The sequence below is a fragment of the Hevea brasiliensis genome, chromosome 11, assembly GCF_030052815.1.
Source record: "Hevea brasiliensis isolate MT/VB/25A 57/8 chromosome 11, ASM3005281v1, whole genome shotgun sequence".
Classification (NCBI taxonomy): Eukaryota; Viridiplantae; Streptophyta; class Magnoliopsida; order Malpighiales; family Euphorbiaceae; genus Hevea; species Hevea brasiliensis.
In genome coordinates, this window is record NC_079503.1 from 32,010,217 (window position 1) to 32,033,681 (window position 23,465).

The window sequence follows — 23,465 nt, forward strand, 5'->3', positions numbered from 1 at the left end:
GGAGGTGCAGTCAGTTGGAAGAGTTCCAAATAGAGTACAATTACATATTCCAATACAGAGACCGAGCACATTGCTGCATTAGATGCTGTAAAATAGGTTGTTTGGATAAAGAAGTTCGTGACAGAACTTGCAGTAGTTCCTTCCATTGAGTCAGCAGTTCCACTTTGCTATGACAACAATGGAGCGATCATTCAGGCTAAGGAATCCCGGTTTCACCAGAAATCCAAACACATAGAAAGGCGCTACCACATTATCAGAGAGATAGTTGGGCAAGGCGATGTAGCCATGCAAAAAATAGAATAAGCTAAAAATCCAGCTGATCCATTCACAAATCCTATGTCACAAACTCTGTTAGACCGACATCTTGAGAAGATGGGTCTAAGATACTGTAATGAATGGCTCTAGTGCTAGTGGGAGATTATTAGTAGTATACCGTAGAGCATATCATTTTGAATGTATCTAGTACATATTTTATCAATAAAAGGCAATTTCACTTTTTCATTTATAAAATATATTTATGTATAATAGAAAAGATCCATTGATATTTTATTAGAAATTCTATTTTTAAGTTGTTAATAATATGAGTGACAGTATTTCTAACACAAAGTATCATTAATTGGTTCACAATCGAGAATACTTCACAAAGGACATGACTTATCTAGAAAGATTGTAATCATGTTTGTTCCCAAGTTATTTATATAAGATATAAATAAGATGGAGTGGTGAGTCTCATGCCACATAACAAGCATGATAGGCACTTATACATGATAAGTAGGCCGAACCAGTGACGCATATGACAAGCACATGGAGTTTACTCTTGTCAATGCATTGTCATATATCATATCAGTGCATATAATCTTTAGACCTGAGATGACACAGTTATCTTGTATATAGGTGGTTTGAGTTTGACACTGCTTTCATACTTGTATAGTGTAAGGGTATATGGGCATGTGTGGGCATGTGTTGGTTCCTACTAGTTATATATGGAGATAGGTGTTAATCAATATGGAATCTGTTACCCTACGTAAATAGGGATGAAATCCTATCTTCATTTACTTGTTCCTGATGTTTCAAGTTCTTGGCTAAGACAGACAGATTTAGTCAGAAGAGAGTTTATGATACAAAAATCTAATTAATCAAGAACTGGAATTAAAAGAGAACATATTGTTCATAGCAAATGGGTTTTGACATTAACCATGACTCTAGCTCGAATTGGGATTTTGTAACAGAGAGATTCTAGTGCATGGTAACATATGATTAATGGTTCATTTAAGGTATTCCTCATTACTGATTGGGTGGCCATGGTACACTATGCTAGGTGTCAACTATAGTCTATGAGATGCCTAAAATAATTTAGAGAAATCATTAATGGTAAGAAAGAGTTCTGATGATATTAAGAGTTGATATCATATCTCATAGCTAATTAGTGATGCGCCTAGTGAGTCACACACATACACAAGTTAATCACCAAGTTAAATGTGATTTAATTAATCAATTAAAGAGTTTAATTGATTAATTAAATAGGTTTGGTTTGTAATAAGATTGCAAAGTTCCTAGCATGATTTGAAACCAAATCTAGGTTATTGGATGTATAGTATAAGTTAAATTTATATTTAAAGTATTTAAAAGTGAATTTAATTATGAGAAATTAATTAATGGAGATTAATTAATTAATTTATATTTAATATAAATTGATTAGAAGAGGAGAAATAATGATTTTGGGTTGAGAACTCAAAATTAAAATGTAAGGGTAATTTGGTCATTTCACATGGTACCATGAGAAGGGGGCACATGGCACCATATAAGTTTGCCATTTGTCTTCCTATCATGCAAGGTGATCAAAGTTAAGATTAAGTCTAACTTTGACACTTACCTTAATGTGATTAAGTCAATTAAAAATAAGATGCACTGTGGTAGTGACATGTGGCAAAGGATTTAAGTGATTATTTGACCTAATTATAAAAGGGAAAAGAAAAGAAGAAACAAAATAGCTCTCTCTTGTCTCAAAGGTGGTGGCACCTCTCTCCCTTCTCCTCTTCTTGCTTTCTTCATCAATTCAAAGAGAAATCATTCATTCCCTTTGAATTAAAAATTGCTAGAAATTATTTCTAGTGTCCTATACACACATATAACCTCTCTAAAAGCAAAACCCCAAATTATAATTGATTGGCAAGGCTTGAAAAGCAAAATTGGGGGTTACCCATTAGTGATCTTAGTGTGAACAAGCTAGAAGGGCAACACTTGGAGTCCTAAGAGCTTCCTAAAGGTGTCAATTGCATCCATAGTACATCAAAGAGGTTAGTACCCTCTTTCAAACTAAGGTTTGATTGAATTAATTTGTTAATTCACAATCTTAATTGGCAAATACAGATCCTAATACATATTAAAAGTGTTTTAATATGCAATTGAGGATTGAAATTAATTAGACACATAAGAGATGTGGCATGATGCATGAAACCCTAGAAGAAAAATTTTAAAATTCAATGCTCCAATGCACCAATTACCATGCTTCCACTCCTTCACTTTTCTCAATGGAAATATTGATGAAAAAATTTTCATGGAACAACCTAGGAGTTTTGAATTCCAAGATGATTTCAAGGTATGCAAGCTAAAACGATCCATTTATGGGTTGAAACAAGCTTCGAGGAGTTGGAACATCCATTTTGATGAAGTCATTAAATCATTTGGTTTTATTAAAAATATGGATGAGCCATGTGTATATAAGAAGGTTAGTGAAAGTGCTGTCACTTTCCTTATTTTATATGTAGATGACATTTTATTGATAGGTAATGACATAGGTATGTTGACAACTATCAAGGCATGGTTGTCAAATACATTCTCCATGAAAGACTTAGGGGAGGCAACCTATATTCTTGGAATTCATATCTATAGAGATAGGGCAAAAAGAATAATTAGTTTATCCCAAAGTCTATACTTGAAAAAGGTGTTAAAGAGATTTAACATGTTTAATTCCAAGAGAGGATTGTTACCAGTAAGACATGGTATCCACCTTTTTAAAGAGATCTCTCCAAAGACACCAGAAGAAAGAGATAAAATGGCCAAGATTCCATGTGCTTCGGCTATTGGAAGTTTAATATATGCAATGTTGTATACTATGTCAGATATCACGTATTTGTTAGTTTGACTAGTAGGTTTCAATCCAATCTAGGTTTGGAACACTGGATAGCTGTCAAGAATATACTTAAGTACTTGAGAAGAACTAAGGATTTATTCTTGATTTATGGAGGTGTTGACTTGCAATTGGATGGTTATACTGATTCTGATTTTCAATTAGATGTCGATGACATTTGTAGTGGAGGTGCAGTCAGTTGGAAGAGTTCCAAATAGAGTATGATTACTGATTCCACTACAGAGGCCGAGTACATTGTTGCATCAGATGCTACAAAAAAAGCTGTTTGGATAAAGAAGTTCTTGACAGAACTTGCAGTAGTTCCTTCCATTGAGTTAGCAGTTCCTCTCTATTGTGACAACAATGGAGTGGTCATATAGGCTAAGGAACCCCGATCTCACTAGAAATCCAAACACATAGAAAGGCACTACCACATTATCAGAGAGATAGTTGGGTAAGATGATGTAGCCATGTAGAAAATAGCATCAGCCGAAAATTCAGCTGATCCATTCACAAAGCCTATGTCACAAACTCAGTTAGACCGACATCTTGAGAAGATGGGTCTAAGATATTGTAATGAATGGTTTTGTGCTAGTGGGAGATTGTTAGTAGTTTGCCCTAAAGTATATCATTTTGTATGTATCTTGTACATATATTATTAATAAAAAGAAATTTCACTTTTCCAGTTACATAATATATTTATGTGTAGTAGAAAAGGTCCATTGATGTTTTGTTAGAAATTCTATTCTTAAGTTGTTAAGAATATGAGTGATAGTATTTCTAGCACAAATTATCATAAATTAGTTCACAATTGAGGATACTTCACAAAGGACATGACTTATCCAGAAAGATTGCAATCATGTTTGTTCCCAAGGTATTTATATGAGATATAAATAAGATGGAGTGGTGAGTTTCATGCCACATAACAAACATGATAGGCACTTATACATGATAAGAGGCCAAACCAGTGACGCTTATGACAAGCACATGGAGTTTACTCTTGTCAATGCATTGTCACATATCATATCAGTGCATATAATCTTTAAACTTGAGATAACACAGTTATCTTGTATATAGGTAGTTTGAGTTTGATACTACTTTCATACTTGTACTGTGCATGGGTATATGGGCATGTGTTGGCTCCTACTAGTTATATATGGAGATAGGTGCTGATCAAGATGGAATCCGTTGCCCTAAGTAAGTAGGGATAAAATCCTATGTTCATTTAATTGTTCTTGATATTTCAAGTTTCTGGCCAGGACAAACAGATTTAGTCAGAAAATAGTTTCTGATAAGAAAATCTAATTAATCAATAACTAGAATTAAAAGAGAACATAATGTTCATAGCAAATGGGGTTTGACATTAACCATGACTCCAGCTCGAATTGGGATTTTGTAATAGAGAGATTCTAGTGCATGGTAACATATGATTAAAGGTTCATTTAAAGTATTCCTTATTATTGATTGGGTGGCCATGGCATACTATGCTAGGTGTCAACCATGGTCTATGAGATGCGTGAAATGATTTAGAGAAATCATTTACAATAAGAAAGAGTTCTAATGATATTAAAAGTTAATATCATTCCTCATTGTCAATAAGTAATGAGCCTAGTAAGTCACACATCTACACAAGCTAATCACCATTTAAAATATGATTTAATTGATTAATTAAAGAGTTTAATTAATTAATTAATTAATTAAAGAGGTTTGGTTTGCAATAAGATTGCAAAGTCCCTAGTATGACTTGAAACCAAATTTAGGTTATTAGATGTATAGTATAAATTAAATTTGTATTTAATTTGATTAAATTTGAAATTAATTAATAAAAATTAATTAATAGAAATTAATTAATTAATTAATATTTAATATAAATTGATTTAAAGAGGAGAAATTATAATTTTGGGTTGAGAACTCAAATTAAAAAGTAAGGGCAAATTAGTCTCTTCACATGACATGTGGCACCATGATATGGTGACACATGGCACCATATGATCTTACCACTTGTCTTCCTATGATGGAAGACCACATATCATGATTTAAATGGAGCTTAACACTTGGCTTCATAGGATTAAATCAAATAATAGCAAGATGGGATCTTGTGAAGACATGTGGCAAGAGAGTTAGGGTTTGACCTAAGCATATAAAGAAAAGTTATAAAGAAAAATCAGCCCACCTCTCTCTTTTCTCTCATGTTGGACGGCAACATGCTCTCTTCCTCTCCTCTTCAATTTCTCAATTGATTCAGGGAAAAAATTTGGATTTCCTCTTGAATTAAAATTATTAGAAAGTGTTTCTAACACCCAATACATTCATACAAACGTCACAAAGCATAAACCCCATCTCAAAATTGGTTGACAAGGCTTGATAAGCCAATCTAAGGGCTGCCATTGCATCTTTGGTGTGTGCTTGTGGTGACCAAACTAGAGGGGCAACATTTGGGGTCCTAAGAACATCCTAAGACGCTTCAATTGTGTATTAAGAGGTTAGTACCTAAAAATCCCTCTTTTAGTTAGGGTTTAATTGAATTAAATGTTAATTCACAATCTTTAATGGCAAGTAAAATTTTAATGCATGCTAAAATGTGTTTTGGTATGCAATTGGGCATTGGAAATTGATTAGGATCATAAGACACTTGGTATGGTGCATGTAACCTTAGAAATAATTTTTGAAATTCAAGGTTCTAATGCCCTTTATTCATGATTCCACTCCTTCAAGTGGGTCAGGAAAGAGAAAGCACTTTGGAGGATCTAGGTTGCACAAGTCCAGTAGAGGTAGATCTTGTAACTATTAGTAGTATGCCCTAGAGCATATCATTTAGTATGTATCTTGTACATAATTTTATTAATAAAAGGCATTTCCACTTTTCCGTTTACATAATATATTTATGTGTAATAGAAAAGGTCCATTGATATTTTGTTAGAAATATTATTCTTAAGTTGTTAAGAATATGAGTGACAATATTTCTAGCACAAAGTATCATAAATAGGTTCACAATCGAGGATACTTCATAATAAGGACATGACTTATCCAGAAATATTGTATTCATGTTTGTTCCCAAGTTATTTATATGAGATATAAATAAGATGGAATGGTGAGTCTCATGCCATATAACAAACATGATAGGCACTTATAAATGATAAGTAGGCCGAACCAGTGATACTTATGACAAGCACATGGAGTTTACTCTTGTCAATGTTTTGTCATAAATCATATCAGTGCATATAATCTTTAGACCTGAGATAGCACAGTTATCTTGTATATAGGTAGTTTGAGTTTGATACTGCTTTCATACTTGTACTGTGTATGGGTATATGGGCATGTGTTGGCACCTACTAGTTATATATGGAGGTAGGTGTTGATCAAGATGGAATCTGTTCCTCTAAGTAAATAGAGATAAAATCCTATGTTCATTTAATTGTTCTTGATGTTTCAAGTTCCTGGCCAGGACAGATAGATTTATTCAGAAAAGAGTTTCTGATGAGAAAATCTTTTTAATCAAGAACTTGAATTAAAAGAGAACATAATATTCATAGCAAATGGAGTTTGACATAAACCATGACTCCAGCTTGAGTTGGGATTTTGTAACAGAGAGATTCTAGTGCATCGTAACATATGATTATAGGTTCATTTAAGGTAAACCTTATTACTAATTGGGTGGCCATGGCATGCTATTCTAGGTGTTAACCATGGTCTATGAGGTTCATAAAATGATTTAGAGAAATCATTTATGGTAAGGAAGAGTTCTGATGATATTAAGAGTTGATATCATGTCTCTTGCCAATTAGTGATGAGCCTAGTAAGTCACACACATATACAAGTTATCACCTAATTAAATATGATTTAATTAATTAATTAAAGAGTTTAATTGATTAATTAAATAGGTTTGGTTTGCAATTAGTTTGCAAAGTCCCTAGCATGACTCGAAACCAAATCTAGATTATTGGATGTATAATATAAGTTAAATTTATATTTAAAGTGTTTAAATAGGAATTTAATTAATGAGAATTTAATTAATAGAAATTAATTAATTAATTTATATTTGATATAAATTAATTAGAAGAAGAAAAATAATTATTTTGGGTTGAGAACTCAAAATTAAGACACAGGGGCATTTTGGTCATTTTGCAGTGTGACACGTGGCACCATGAGATGGTGACACATGGCATAACACATAAGCTTGCCAAATGTTTTTTAATCATGTAAGATGATTAAAATCAAGATTGCATATAGGTTTGACACTTGGCACAATGTGATTGGGTCACTTAAACCTAGAGCTAATCAAAGGGTGATATGTGGCAAGGGTTTAATGTGTTAACCTAGCTATTTAAGTGTTGTTATGAGAAAATAAAATACAACCAGCAGCCACACTCCTTGGTCACGCCATTTTGCAGCCCTCCCTCTATTCTTCTTCATCTCTCATCAATTCAAAGAGATTAGCCATCAATCTCTTGAATTAAGGACACTAGAAATTGTTTCTAGTGTCCTGTTTACATCTCTAATCTCTTAAAAGGCAGAACTTGAATTTCTAATTAATAGAAAAGGCTTTAGAAGCTGTTCAAGGGCTGCCATAGGTGTTCTTGGTGTGGACAAACTAGAGGGACAACATCTGGTGTCCTGAAGACGAATCTCAAAGGCGCAGACACGCTGCAGTGCATCAAGAGGTTAGTGTAATCGTTCTTGATTTAATCTAGGGTTCTAAAATTAATCTGATTAATTTTAAAATCTTAAATGGCAAATACAGATCCAAAAACATATTAAAAGAGTTTTAATATGTTGTTTATCATTGAAATCAAATAGATAAAAATAAATCTTGCATGATGCATGTGACCCTAGGTGAAAATTTTTGAATTCAATGGTATAAACTTGTGTTTTTCATGCTTCCGTTCCTTCAATTGGTATCAGAGCCACTATATTTGCCATTTAGATTGTTGATTATATGATTTAATTGTGTGATTTGATCATGAGATGATTGATCCATTGCTGGTTGGATCAAGAGGTGTGGCGGCATGCTTGATGAACTCCAATATGGTGCGCATGGGTTTGGAAGATCATGGTGCGCATGGTTGTTATTAAATTCTGCAATTGTTGCATGATGAAAGGTTCATCATATGACTAATTAAAATGTTTAATTAGGATTTTTAATCACACAATTAAATTATGATTCAAATCAGAATTTTAAAAATTGTTTGAATGTGATTCAAATCTGAATTTTAAAAGTTGTTTGAATGTGATTCAAATCTGAATTTTTAAAGTTGTTTGAATCATATTTAAATCTGATTTTTTAAAATTGATTGAATAAAATTCAGATCTGATTTTTTAAAAAATGTTTGAATGTGATTCAAATCTGTTTTTTTTTTTAAATGTTTGAATGTGATTCAAATCTGAATTTTTGAAGTTGTTTGAATGTGATTCAAATATGAATTTTTAAATTTGAATGAGATTCAAATCTGAATTTTTAAATTTATTTGAATCATATTCAAATCTGGATTTTTAAGTTGAATATGAGATATTCAATTTAATTTAAGTATGTATGTTTTATTTAATTGTTAAATAGTGATATGCATGATGGATGATCATGGACTATAAAAGACCAATGTGATTGGATTTATTTCTTTTATGTTTCTTTGGGATTGTAAATTAATTAATTTATTTTAATTTATTTTGGGCATGTATTATTAAGTTTATAATAATTTTTGGGTTGTAATTTCATTTATTTAAGTTCTTGTATATTCGCCTTGGTATGCCAAGGATTACTATGTAATATTGGATTGCAAGAAGTTCAAGGAGGTCAAGAGCATTGGTAGGACCAGTGGGAGGAATTCAAGATCAAGTGCTGATTATGTACTCCTTCAGCAACTCTTGTAAAATGAATGAATGAAATGCACCTAGGAATGCCGTGATTCAATTCTTGGTGGCTTAGAATTGAATCCTTTAGAAAGTCCATGATCATACCATATTTACTGCTTATCCATGAATGCATGAGATGTATGGAAATGTATGCAATTATATGATATATGCATGCTAAATGGATAATGTGCAAAGTGAGACCTTAATAGTAATTAGAATGACCATAAAATCTTCCAAACAAATGATTAAGTTAGATATGCTATAATTAAAGTAATTATAACATAGGCCCTCCATTGGGACAATTATTTTAAGAAATTTTAAATAGTTGCATGAGATGCAATTAATTTAAGAGATTTTCTTAAGAATAATTGTTAAGCATGAGATGTTGTAAATATGTAAATGGTTTGGTGGCCAATATTGGATGTACTTGAGGACATTAAAATTATTTACATAATTACTGGCTCAATGGGATCAACTTAACTAATGCAAGATAAGTCAATAATGGATGTACCTGAGATTTTGAGCATTAGGGGCTAGGTAAAGGATTGAACCTCACATGAGATGTGATGGGCAAGGAGTTGCTCACTTATAGTTTCTTGTAATTCCAATAATGGATGTACCTGAGGATGATCAATAGAATTATAAGAATTCAATCACCCACTAGAAATCCATCCAACTAGGATTTTCGTTTCCTACTTTGGAAGTGTAGGATTCGCTAAGTTAGTGGGAGGACCAATTTGATTAAAAGACCATAATCATTTTGGTTAATTACATGATACATTTACTAATTAATCTGGTTATTTCTGCAGTTAATTTTCTGATAAAAAAGAGCACAAAACAACCACCACCATCCAATATCCTTGCAAGTATACTTGATCATAATAGGTTGACAGGACCAAATCTGTGTGATTGGCTAAGAAATTTGAAGCTTGTCCTGAACCTTGAACATATAGGATATGTTCTAGATTCAAATGTTCCTGGTCCCTTACCTCCAGAGGCCACACAAGAGGAACATGATACTTTGGACAAGTGGAAGGAGCATGATATGAGAGCTAAGTGTTACATGCTTGCTTCCATGAGTAATGAGTTACAGAAGCAACATGAGAACATGCAGAGTGCGAGTGAGATCCTCCTTCACCTACAAGAGTTATATGGTGAGCACAGCAGGAATGCTAGGTATGACATATCTAGACAGCTATTCCGTATGAGGATATCTGAGGGACAGAATGTTGGGGATCATGTCCACAAGATGATTCGGCTGATTGAGCAGTTGGAACATCTTGAATTCAACATGGATTTCCAACTACAGACGGATTTGATCCTTCAGTCCCTTCCTAAGTCTTGAATTCAACATGAATTTTGTGACAAATTTCCATATGACTAAACAGGAATGCACCTTAGCTGGTTTACTCAACATGCTGGTTATTGCCCAAAAGAATATGCCAGGCAATAAAGGGAAAGAGGTAGCTTTGGTTGCATCTTCTTCTGCTGGAAAGTCCAACAAGAAGAAGGGCAATAAGAAAAAGAAACCTCAAATTCCTGGTCCTTCCAAGAAAATAGCTAAACAGAAAAGGAAGACTAAAGCTGATGGAGGCAAAGGAAAGTGTTTCCATTGCCAAAAGGATGGGCACTGGAAAAGGAACTGCCCAGAGTATCTTGCTTCTCTGAAGGACAAGAAGGATACACCTTCGGAAGGTATGTCCATATCTTGTTATTTAGATTCTGATGATACTCATAGTTCATCTACAGCTGGGGTTTTAGATACTGGTGCCAGTTCTCACATTTCTAATGATATACAGAACTAGCAAGAAAGCAACTTGCGTTCTCAAGATATTAGAGTTCGGATTGGCAATGGCTCAACTGTTGAAGCTTTAGCCATAGGATCTAAATCTTTTTACATGTTTGGACATGTTTTGTGTTTGGATAATATTTTATATGTACCTGATGCTTTTAAGAACATCATTTCTATATCTAGTTTGACTAGAAATGGCTATGAATTTCAGTTCACTGATGATGTTTGCAATATTTATTTTGGAAATAAATATGTTGGTTCGGGTTATATGAATGATGGTCTTTATTATTTGGATAATAATGACAAACACAAATTGAATGCAAGTGATCTAAAAGAATGCAATGCCATGGTGAAAACCAACTCAAGTTCAAAATGTAACACCCTCCCGGTAATCACTCCGTACATTCTACTGTTCAGGTGACCGGTGTCGGTCCGGACAGCTAGAACATCCGGAAAAATATTTAAACTTAAGTGAGGGACCATAATTAACTCAAATATTAATAAGAAACACTTAGTAAAAATTTTAGAAATAAAATACAACAAAGTCAAACGAGCCGGTGCCCAAGCGATGGGTAACCGGAGGGAAGTTGCGGTTCTCGCAACGAGGAGCCCTAGACCCGGGGGAAAAATTATAAAATAATTTTTGGGACTCCAGAGAAGGGTAATTGAGGTTCCCATGGCATTAGAATGCCAAGAAAATACCTAGAAAAATTTTTCAATCGATACAGACGATTTTGACCCGTTAAGCCAAACGGAGGGCATTTTGGTCATTTCGCCTTCCGAGGTGATTTTTGGCCGACTTGTCCAGTTGAGTAAATAATTAATATAACATAAAATATGAATAAACATTACTAGAAATGAAATTTGAAATGAGTAGTGAAAGAAAAGAAAAGAAAATGCAAAATAATGCAAAAATGACATCACATGATGTCACTCACTTACTCACCAACCAATCACAATTGAGCTATCCTTTGACTAACAAATAAAAAGACAAATGAAGACCAAAAGAAACAAAAATGCAGCTGCCTTCTTCCTTATCCCAAACCAGCCGAAACCCTTGGGTAACCAAGCCACCATTGACAACTTGATCAAAGCTTAATTCCCTCCTTCATTTCACCCTAAAACCCTAGTTTCCTTTCACTAAAATTTGTTCTAGTACCTTGCATAGTCTTTTGGCAGCCAAGAAGAAGAAAGAAAGTGAAGCTTTCTCAAGCTTGGATTGGCATACAACAAGGTTAGTGCATATATGTGTAGTTAAAACTCATTTATTCCAAGATTTAGGCTTGTAATGAATTAGATATTGTGAAATAATGAAACAAATTCTTGTGTATCTCCACCAAAGAATTCGGCAGTCCTAATAGAGGAATGGTTTTGAATGTTTTTAATGGACTTAGCATGTATTTGAGATTATGCTTAAGTTATATATCTATATAGATGTTGAATTAGGGTGTTAATTGAGGTTTATGGGTAAAATGGCATTGGACATTAGGGTTTTGAGGCATGAAAAATTTACTTGGCTGACCAACCTATTAAAGAACACTCTAATGGTCAGTAAGTGATCATTTTGGATATGTTGACCATAAATGGGACTGAAAAATGGTAGGGCAAAGTCAAGGTATAAACTGCCCTAGGACAGCAGCATAGGGACTGAAAATTCAGTCCCTTTGCACTGCCATAACTTGGGCTGTGTTAGTCCAATGGATGTTTGGCCAATTGGACATGAAACTAGGCTTATAATGGCACATTTTTGCTGAAGAAACCATGCCCAAAAGACCAAATCAAGAGGACCAAAACTTGGCCCCAATCCAGAACCACGAAATCGCCAGAGAATTGACCAAATGAACAGTTTCATTTGGCCATAACTCACTGTAGATTTGGTCAATTGGCCTGAAATTTTTACAGCAACAAGTTAAGACATAGACAAACAACTTTAATGAAGTAACCTACCCCAAATTATGGCCAGAACCCATCCAAACAAGTGGTTCCAGTCATTGTTCATGCACTGTAGATATGGTAATTTTCTGCAGAATGCATATCCGGACAGCTTGGGTTTTTGGGCCATATCTGGAGCTACAAAACTCCAAATGGAGTGATTCAAAAAAGGAAATTCAACTAGACAAAATAAGGAACAACTTTTATGTTTTACATTTCTTCAAATTCCAACAGTAACAGTGTCCAATGGAATAGTGAAGTTGACTCACCAAAACTGAAAATTCTGCTTGTGTGGGTTTACACTTTGAAATGGTATTAACACTTAATGCCAACAAGTTTTAAACACCAAATGTGGTATGTTGGGAGTGCCAAAGTCAATGTATACATTTTTATTCTAAAAGTCAACATTTTTGTTGACCAAATGATGAATAGTGACACCAAAAAAGTTGAAATTCACAAATTGAAGAATTTAAAAGTTTCAAATGCCCTAGTATACCTAACAAGATTGGTTTGGATAGTTTGGCATGCCAATAGGGTTCAGTTAGCAGTACTGCACATGGCAAAAATGCCATTCTGTGATTTCATGGCTTTTAGCCATTCTGACTTTGTATTGAGACTTGGCCTTGTGCCTGATATTATTTACTGACTTGTTAGCCGCTCATTACACCGGAGATACATATGTGACCGATGGTGTGACGGCCGAGGTACTAGGTACCCAAAGGCGGTTACCCGTTATCCATCCGATGCCTAGTGTAGGTTACTTGGGGCAACCAAATGAATAAAAGTGGACAAAGTAAATAATATACAAATACTAAGCCAATGAAACATGTACATTCACTACACATTTAAATTCTTGCTATTTTCTTTTATTATATTATTGCACCACTAAGCATTATTGCTTAGCGCGTTGCTTTTGCCACGCGTAGGTACTGGAGATCCTGATCGTGAGCCCAGTAGACCACAGACTGGGTGAGTCCATCCGGATTCGCTCGATGTCCGTGTCACCTCACTACCTGCAGTGCATTGGTAGGGCACTAGGTGTCATTTTGTCATTTTGATATTTTGTAGCAGATTTTCACTTTCTAATATGTATTTGAACTCATGTAATATATTTTGATGTTCATGTAAATAATGAAAGTTATGTCTATGAATGCAAAATTTGAGCATGTATTTATCGCTTGTATATGAGAAATGGATGTTTGAGAAATGAAAAGATTATTGAGAATTGAAATTGAGAAATATTGTTGAGATGATGGAATAAAAACATTGGAAGTGTTTTTAACAGGTTCCGAAGAACGGTTTTCTCCATTCTTAGCCGGTACTCCGCCGGATTTTCTTTAAAATTTTCGGAACCTTAAATGAATAATACTTTTGATAAATGGTTTAAATAAATTGTATTTCATAAATTATATGCAAAAGCATTGTATAAATTAATTGAGAAATATTAGAGTGTACCGGTACACCGTGTGGCATTACTTACTCGGGTATATAGTACACGGGTAAGGGGTGTCACATTTAGTGGTATCAGAGCACGGTTTAGGCGTTTCTGGGCCTCGATTGAGTCCATACCATGCATTGCATTTGTAAGAGTCGAGGTGACACTAACGCAGATCTGTTTATCTTTCTTATTTTGAATAGGATATGGACCCTTCATCTCAGAGAGCCGTTGAGGAGGAAGTGGAGAGTCATGCTCCACCTGCAGCAGCTGAGACTGGGGGCATGAGAGAATCTGCTCCACCAGCTCAGGCAGAGCCTGCTCAGCCTCCACAGGCCATGTTCCAACAAATGGTCGACTTCTTTAGACAGATGGCTGGGGTAATGCCAGCACCACCACCAGCTCCACAGCAGAAATCACACCTGGAAAGGTTAAGAAAATTTGGGGCAGTGGATTTCTATGGCAAGAGAGAAGATGACTCTGTTGCAGCCGAGAATTGGTTGAACAGAACAAGCAGAGTCCTAAAACAACTCCACTGCACTCCAGAGCAAAACCTGGAAGCTGCTGTATCCTTGTTACAAGACGATGCCTATGAATGGTGGGACACTGTGTCCAGTGAAGTGCAAATAGAAACTGTAACTTGGGACTTCTTTCTTTCAGAATTTAAGAAGAAATATGTGGGTACTGTATACCTGGAAGAGAGAAGAAGAGAATTTATTAACCTGAGGCAGAGACAATTGTCAGTGGCTGAGTATGAGAAAGAATTCGTAAGATTAAGCCGCTATGGAAGGGAGATAGTCCCAAATGAAGCTGAAAGATGCAAGAGATTTGAAGAGGGACTAAATGACAACATCAAGATCCAGCTCACTGCCTTGGGAATCACAGAATTTACCAAGTTAGTGGAAGCTGCAATAAAGGTGGAAAAAGTAAGAATTAGTGAGTGGACTAGAAGAGAGAGACAGCAGAAGAGGGGACCGGGCCAGTCGAGTTCAGCTCCTGCATCAAGGAAGAAGTTCAAGGGTCCTCCTGCACAGAGTTTGGGTCAGCCACAGGGTCAGGGTGAGTCCCAGGGGCCCAGGCCACAGTTCACCCCTAGGAGAGGTCAGTCCACACCATCAGTGGGCAGCTCTCCAGGGATGGGGTTCAGGGGACCAGCCCCAACATCTTCTGCATGTCCACACTGCCTTAAATGGCACAAGGGGGAGTGTTGGAGAGTAACTGGTGCCTGTTTGAGATGTGGGTCGACAGAGCATCAGCTGAGAAACTGTCCACGCAGAACTACTACAACTGCTCCAACACAAGCAGACAGACCTGCTCCTGCACCACAGAGAGGTAGAAAATCTGGCAAGTCAGAAGCTGTTGGACCATCACAGAGGCCAGCATCTGAGCCAGCAGAGAGACCAGATAACAAATCACCTGCCAGAAATTATGCCCTGAGAGCTCAGGAGGAGCAAGATGCCCCGGACGTCATCAGGGGTACGTTCTCCCTCTACAATACTCCTGTGCATGCATTGGTGGATCCAGGATCCACTCATTCCTATATTTTCATCAACCTACCCGTAGAAAGGGGGATACTAGTAGGGGAGAGTGACCAAGACATTCTGGTCACTAATCCATTGGGCCACAGTGTAGTGGTGAACAAGGTATACAAAGGTTGCCCGTTAAGGATTCAAGGGTATGAATTCTTGGCAGACCTGATTGAGTTGCCCTTCCACGAGTTTGACGTGATTTTGGGAATGGATTGGTTGTCACGTCATCAGGCAATAGTTGATTGCATATTGAAGAGGATTTCTCTGAAAACTCCAGAGGGTGATGAGATTATAGTTGTGGGGGAAAGGTCAGATTTTCTGTCCAATGTCATCTCAGCCACAGTTGCAAGAAGAATGATGAGAAAAGGCTGTGAAGCCTACCTAGGACATGTGGTGGATACTAGGCAGGCTAAGCCAAACCTGATTGATATAACCACAGTGAGAGACTTCCCAGAGGTATTTCCTGAAGAGTTGCCTGGTTTGCCACCAGAAAGGGAAGTTGAATTTGCTATCGAGACAACTGTACAAAGACCCATTTCCATTGCTCCTTATAGGATGGCACCCACTGAATTGAGGGAGTTGAAAACTCAGTTGCAAGAGTTGCTGGATAACGGGTTTATACGCCCCAGTGTGTCACCATGGGGAGCTCCAGTGTTGTTTGTGAAAAAGAAGGATGGGACTTTGAGGCTTTGTATTGATTACCGGCAGTTGAATAAAGTGACTGTGAAGAACAAATATCCGTTGCCTAGAATTGATGATCTGTTTGATCAGTTCAAGGGGGCAGGAGTATTTTCCAAGATTGATCTCAGATCAGGGTATCATCAGTTGAGGGTGAAGGATGTAGATGTGCCCAAGACTGCATTCAGGACCCGGTATGGGCATTATGAGTTCTTAGTGATGCCCTTTGGCCTAACAAATGCACCAGCGGCATTCATGGACCTTATGAACCGTATCTTCCATCCATACCTGGATCGGTTCGTAGTGGTCTTTATTGATGATATTCTGGTGTATTTCAAGACCAGGAAAGAACATGATGAACATTTGAGGATTGTTCTGCAAACCATGCGGGAAAAGAAGCTGTATGCTAAGTTATCCAACTGTGACTTTTGGCTGAGTGAGATTGCATTCCTTGGACACATAGTGTCAGCTGATGGGATTAGGGTGGATCCCAAGAAAATAGAAGCAGTGATGGAATGGAAGCCTCCCAGAAACACAACTGAGGTCAGAAGTTTCTTGGGGTTAGCCGGGTATTACAGGAGATTTGTGAAGGGATTTTCCTTAATAGCTGCTCTAATGACCAAGTTGTTACACAAAAATGTCAAATTTGACTGGAATGACAAGTGTCAGACCAGTTTTGAGAAGTTGAAGGCTATGTTGACAGAGGCACCAGTGTTAACACAGCCAGTGTCAGGAAAGGACTTTGTGGTCTACAGTAATGCCTCTCATAATGGGTTAGGGTGTGTGTTGATGCAAGAGGGGAAAGTGATTGCCTATGCTTCCAGGCAGCTAAGGCCACATGAACAGAATTACCCTACCCATGATTTGGAGCTTGCAGCAATTATCTTCGCACTGAAGATATGGAGGCATTACTTGTATGGTGAAAAGTGCTATATTTACACGGACCACAAAAGCCTAAAATACTTGCCAACCCAGAAGGAGCTCAACCTTAAACAGAGGCGATGGATTGAGTTCCTGAAGGATTATGACTGTATAATTGACTACCATCCTGGGAAGACAAATGTAGTTGCTGATGCTTTGAGCAGAAAGTCCATCACAGCTTTGAGATCATTGAATGCCCGTCTAACTTTGATTCGAGATGGAGCTATTTTGGCTGAGTTGCAAGTGAGGCCAAACTCACAAGCAGATTTTGGATGGGCAAATGGCAGATGGAAAATTAATGGCCATTATGAGCAAAATCCCAGAAGGAAAAGCAACTGATTATGAGGTGAAGTCAGATGGGTGTCTATATTACAAGGGAAGACTGTGTGTACCAGATGATGGGGAATTGAAGGCCAGTATTCTAAAAGAGGCACACACCAGTGTATATGCTATGCACCCAGGAAGTACAAAGATGTATCATGACCTGAAGCTTCAATATTGGTGGCCTGGTATGAAGAGAGACATAGCTGACTATGTGACTAAATGCTTGACATGTCAGCAAGTCAAGGCAGAACATCAAGTTCCATCGGGTTTGCTACAGCCTATACGCATACCTGAATGGAAATGGGATCGGGTCACCATGGATTTTGTAAGTGGGCTACCTCTCACCCGGAAGAAGCATGATGCAGCATGGGTAATAGTGGATAGATTGATAAAGTCAGCACACTTTCTCGCGATTAGACTGACTACTCACTGGAGAAGTTAGCAGAATTGTATATCAGTGAGATAGTTAGACTGCATGGAATCCCACTTTCCATCATATCTGATCGAGACCCAAGGTTTACATCGAGATTCTGGAAGAAGTTGCATGAATCCTTGGGTACACAACTCCATTTCAGCACGGCTTTCCATCCTCAGACGGATGGGCAATCAGAAAGAGTAATCCAGGTAAACAATTGAACCAATTGAATTAGTACAAATATTGAACTAAAATGATAACAATAACATGAAATACATGTCAGGTCCTTGAGGATATGCTGAGGAGTTGTGTTATTGAGTTTGAGGGAAGTTGGGTTAGATACCTCCCACTGGCAGAATTTGCATACAATAATAGCTACCAAGCTAGCATTCAAATGGCCCCATATGAAGCACTGTATTGAAGAAAATGTAGAACTCCATTGTGCTGGACTGAATTGGGCGAAGACAAACTGGTAGGGCCAGACCTGGTGAAACAGGCTGAGGAAAAGGTAAAATCAATCAAAGCCAATCTCAAAGTTGCCTCAGACAGAGAGAAATCTTATGCCGACCTGAAGAGAAAAGAAATAGAATATGGGGTTGGCGACAAAGTGTTCCTCAAGGTGTCACCATGGAAGAAAGTGTTGAGGTTTGGAAGGAAAGGTAAGTTAAGCCCTAGGTTCATTGGCCCATATGAAGTTATTGAACGTGTGGGTCCAGTGGCCTATAGGCTAGCTTTACCACCAGAGCTGGACAAAATCCACAATGTGTTCCATGTATCCATGCTCAGAAGATACCGCTCAGATCCTTCACATGTTATCTCCAGAGAAGAAATTGAAATACAGCCGGATTTGACATATGAAGAAGAACCTCTACGAATCCTGGCTCGGGAAGTAAAAGAATTAAGGAACAAGCAGATTCCATTGGTGAAAGTGCTTTGGAGGCACCACAACACCGAGGAGGCAACTTGGGAAAGTGAAGAAACGATGAGGCAACAGTTCCCTCAACTGTTTGCATTAGGTAAATTTCGAGGACGAAATTTAAATTGGAGGGGAAGAGTTGTAACACCCTCCCGGTAATCACTCCGTACATTCTACTGTTCAGGTGACCGGTGTCGGTCCGGACAGCTAGAACGTCCGGAAAAATATTTAAACTTAAGTGAGGGACCATAATTAACTCAAATATTAATAAGAAACACTTAGTAAAAATTTTAGAAATAAAATACAACAAAGTCAAGCAATGGTGCCCAAGCGATGGGTAGCAGGAGGAAGTTGCGGTTCTATAACGAGGAGCCCTAGACCCGGGGGAAAAATTATAAAATAATTTTTGGGACTCCAGAGAAGGGTAATTGAGGTTCCCATGGCATTAGAATGCCAAGAAAATACCTAGAAAAATTTTTCAATCGGTACAGACGATTTTGACCCGTTAAGCCAAACGGAGGGCATTTTGGTCATTTCGCCTTCAGAGGTGATTTTTGGCCGACTTGTCCAGTTGAGTAAATAATTAATATAACATAAAATATGAATAAACATTACTAGAAATGAAATTTGAAATGAGTAGTGAAAGAAAAGAAAAGAAAATGCAAAATAATGCAAAAATGACATCACATGATGTCACTCACTTACTCACCAACCAATCACAATTGAGCTATCCTTTGACTAACAAATAAAAAGACAAATGAAGACCAAAAGAAACAAAAATGCAGCTGCCTTCTTCCTTATCCCAAACCAGCCGAAACCCTTGGGTAACCAAGCCACCATTGACAACTTGATCAAAGCTTAATTCCCTCCTTCATTTCACCCTAAAACCCTAGTTTCCTTTCACTAAAATTTGTTCTAGTACCTTGCATAGTCTTTTGGCAGCCAAGAAGAAGAAAGAAAGTGAAGCTTTCTCAAGCTTGGATTGGCATACAACAAGGTTAGTGCATATATGTGTAGTTAAAACTCATTTATTCCATGATTTAGGCTTGTAATGAATTAGATATTGTGAAATAATGAAACAAATTCTTGTGTATCTCCACCAAAGAATTCGGTAGCCCTAATAGAGGAATGGTTTTGAATGTTTTTAATGGACTTAGCATGTATTTGAGATTATGCTTAAGTTATATATCTATATAGATGTTGAATTAGGGTGTTAATTGAGGTTTATGGGTAAAATGGCATTGGACATTAGGGTTTTGAGGCATGAAAAATTTACTTGGCTGACCAACCTATTAAAGAACACTCTAATGGTCAATAAGTGATCATTTTGGATATGTTGACCATAAATGGGATTGAAAAATGGTAGGGCAAAGTCAAGGTATAAACTACCCTAGGACAGCAGCATAGGGACTGAAAATTCAGTCCCTTTGCACTGCCATAACTTGGGCTGTGTTAGTCCAATTGATGTTTGGCCAATTGGACATGAAACTAGGCTTATAATGGCACATTTTTCCTGAAGAAACCATGCCCAAAAGACCAAAGCAAGAGGACCAAAACTTGGCCCCAATCCGGAACCCTGAAACTGCCTCTGCAGAATTGACCAAATGAACAGTAACTGTTCATTTGGCCATAACTCACTGTAGATTTGGTCAATTGGCCTGAAATGTTTACAGCAACAAGTTAAGACATAGACAAACAACTTTCATGAAGGAACCTACCCCAAATTATGGCCAGAACCCATCCAAACAAGTGGTTCCAACACTGCTCATGCAATCAGTAGATATGGTAATTTTCTGCAGAATGCATATCCGGACAGCTTGGGTTTTTGGGCCATTTCTGGAGCTACAAAACTCCAAATGGAGTAATTCAAAAAAGGAAATTCAACTAGACAAAATAAGGAACAACTTTTATGTTTTACATTTCTTCAAATTCCAACAGTAACAGTGTCCAATGGAACAGTGAAATTGACTCACCAAAACTGAAAATTCTGCTTGTGTGGGTTTACACTTTGAAATGGTATTAACACCTAATGCCAACAAGTTTTAAACACCAAATGTGGTATGTTGGGAGTGCCAAAGTCAATGTACACATTTTTATTCTAAAAGTCAACATTTTTGTTGACCAAATGATGAATAGTGACACCAAAAAAGTTGAAATTCACAAATTGAAGAATTTAAAAGTTTCAAATGCCCTAGTATACCTAACAAGATTGGTTTGGATAGTTTGGCATGCCAATAGGGTTCAGTTAGCGATCTTGCACATGGCAAAAATGCCATTCTGATTTCATGGCTTTTAGCCATTCGACTTTGTATTGAGACTTGGCCTTGTGCTCGATATTATTCTGACTTGTTGTTGTTTTGTTGCACACCGGGAGATACATATGTGACCGATGGTGTGACGGCCCGAGGTACTAGGTACCCAGTGCCAGTTTACCCGTTATCCAGTCCAGTCGTCTAGTGTAGGTTACTTGGGGCAACCAAATGAATAAAAGTGGACAAAGTAAATAATATACAAATACTAAGCCAATGAAACATGTACATTCACTACACATTTAAATTCTTGCTATTTTCTTTTATTATATTATTGCACCACTAAGCATTATTGCTTAGCGCGTTGCTTTTGCCACGCGTAGGTACTGGAGATCCTGATCGTGAGCCCAGTAGACCACAGACTGGGTGAGTCCATCCGGCAGTTCTGCTCAGTGTCCGTGTCACCTCACTACCTGCAGTGCATTGGTAGGGCACTAGGTGTCATTTTGTCATTTTGATATTTTGTAGCAGATTTTCACTTTCTAATATGTATTTGAACTCATGTAATATATTTTGATGTTCATGTAAATAATGAAAGTTATGTCTATGAATGCAAAATTTGAGCATGTATTTATCGCTTGTATATGAGAAATGGATGTTTGAGAAATGAAAAGATTATTGAGAATTGAAATTGAGAAATATTGTTGAGATGATGGAATAAAAACATTGGAAGTGTTTTTAACAGGTTCCGAAGAACGGTTTTCTCCATTCTTAGCCGGTACTCCGCCGGATTTTCTTTAAAATTTTCGGAACCTTAAATGAATAATACTTTTGATAAATGGTTTAAATAAATTGTATTTCATAAATTATATGCAAAAGCATTGTATAAATTAATTGAGAAATATTAGAGTGTGCCGGTACACCGTGTGGCATTACTTACTCGGGTATACTGTACACGGGTAAGGGGTGTCACACAAAATATATTTGGCACTTAAGATTATGTCATATTGCAGAAGATAGGATTGCAAAATTGGAGAAAATGGGGATTCTATCCACATTGGGATCTGAGCCTACTCCAACTTGTGAATCTTGCCTTCAGGGTAAAATGACTAGATCACCCTTTGTTGGACAAGGGCTAAGAGCTGAAAATATTTTGGAGCTAATACATAGTGATGTATGTGGTCCATTTATAGAAATGGCTAGAGGGGGTTTTCATTATCTTATTACCTTTACTGATGATAAATCAAGGTTTGGGTATTTGTATTTGATGAAATACAAACATGAATCTTTTAAAAAGTTCAAAGAATTTAAATCTGAAGTAGAAAATCAAACAAGAAAGAATATTAAAGCTCTTCGATCAGATCGTGGAGGTGAATATTTGAGTACTGAATTTGATGAATACTTGAGAGAGCATGGCATTGTTTCTCAGCTGACTCCTCCAGGAACGCCACAGCTGAATGGTGTATCTGAAAGGAGAAATCGCACCCTATTGGATATGGTACGTAGTATGATGAGCTATACTGATATGCCAATCTTCTTTTGGGGATTTGCATTAGAATCAGCTTTGTATATTCTGAATAGGATTCCATCAAAATCAGTTTCTTCCACACCTTATAAGATATGGCATGGAAGAAAACCAAGTCTTAAGCATGTTAAGATTTGGGGTTGTCCAGCTTTTATCAAAAAGCTGAACACTGATAAATTAGAGACCATATCAGAAAAAGGTCAATTTGTTGGATATCCAAAAGATAGTTTTGGATATTATTTTTATTTGCCTACTTCACAAAAGGTTGTGATAAGTAGAGATGCCACATTTCTTGAACAACAATTTTTTCAAGGAGGCAAAGGAAGGCAAATAGAGTTAGAATTGGAGAATTCTGACCAACCAACAGATCAGATGGATATAGATCCATCTAGTCAACCAATACCCGTTGATGAAACATCTACAGCTGTTCCTCGTAGAACAACCAGGGTATCTCACTTACCAGTGAGATATGGTTTTCTTCATGAAGAAGAACAAGAGTTGTCTACTCATGAAAAAGTAGATCATGGAGATGATCCACTTACCTATGAAGAAGCTATATCAGATATAGACTCTTCAAAATGGATTGATGCTATGAAATCCGAGATTGATTCCATGTATAAGAATCAAGTTTGGGATCTTGTTGACCCACCTGAAGGTATTATACCTATAGGGAACAAATGGGTTTTCAAGAAGAAAATTGGTTCTGATGGAAAGGTATAGACCTATAAGGCAAGGTTAGTAGCGAAAGGGTTTCGCCAAAGGCAAGGAATCG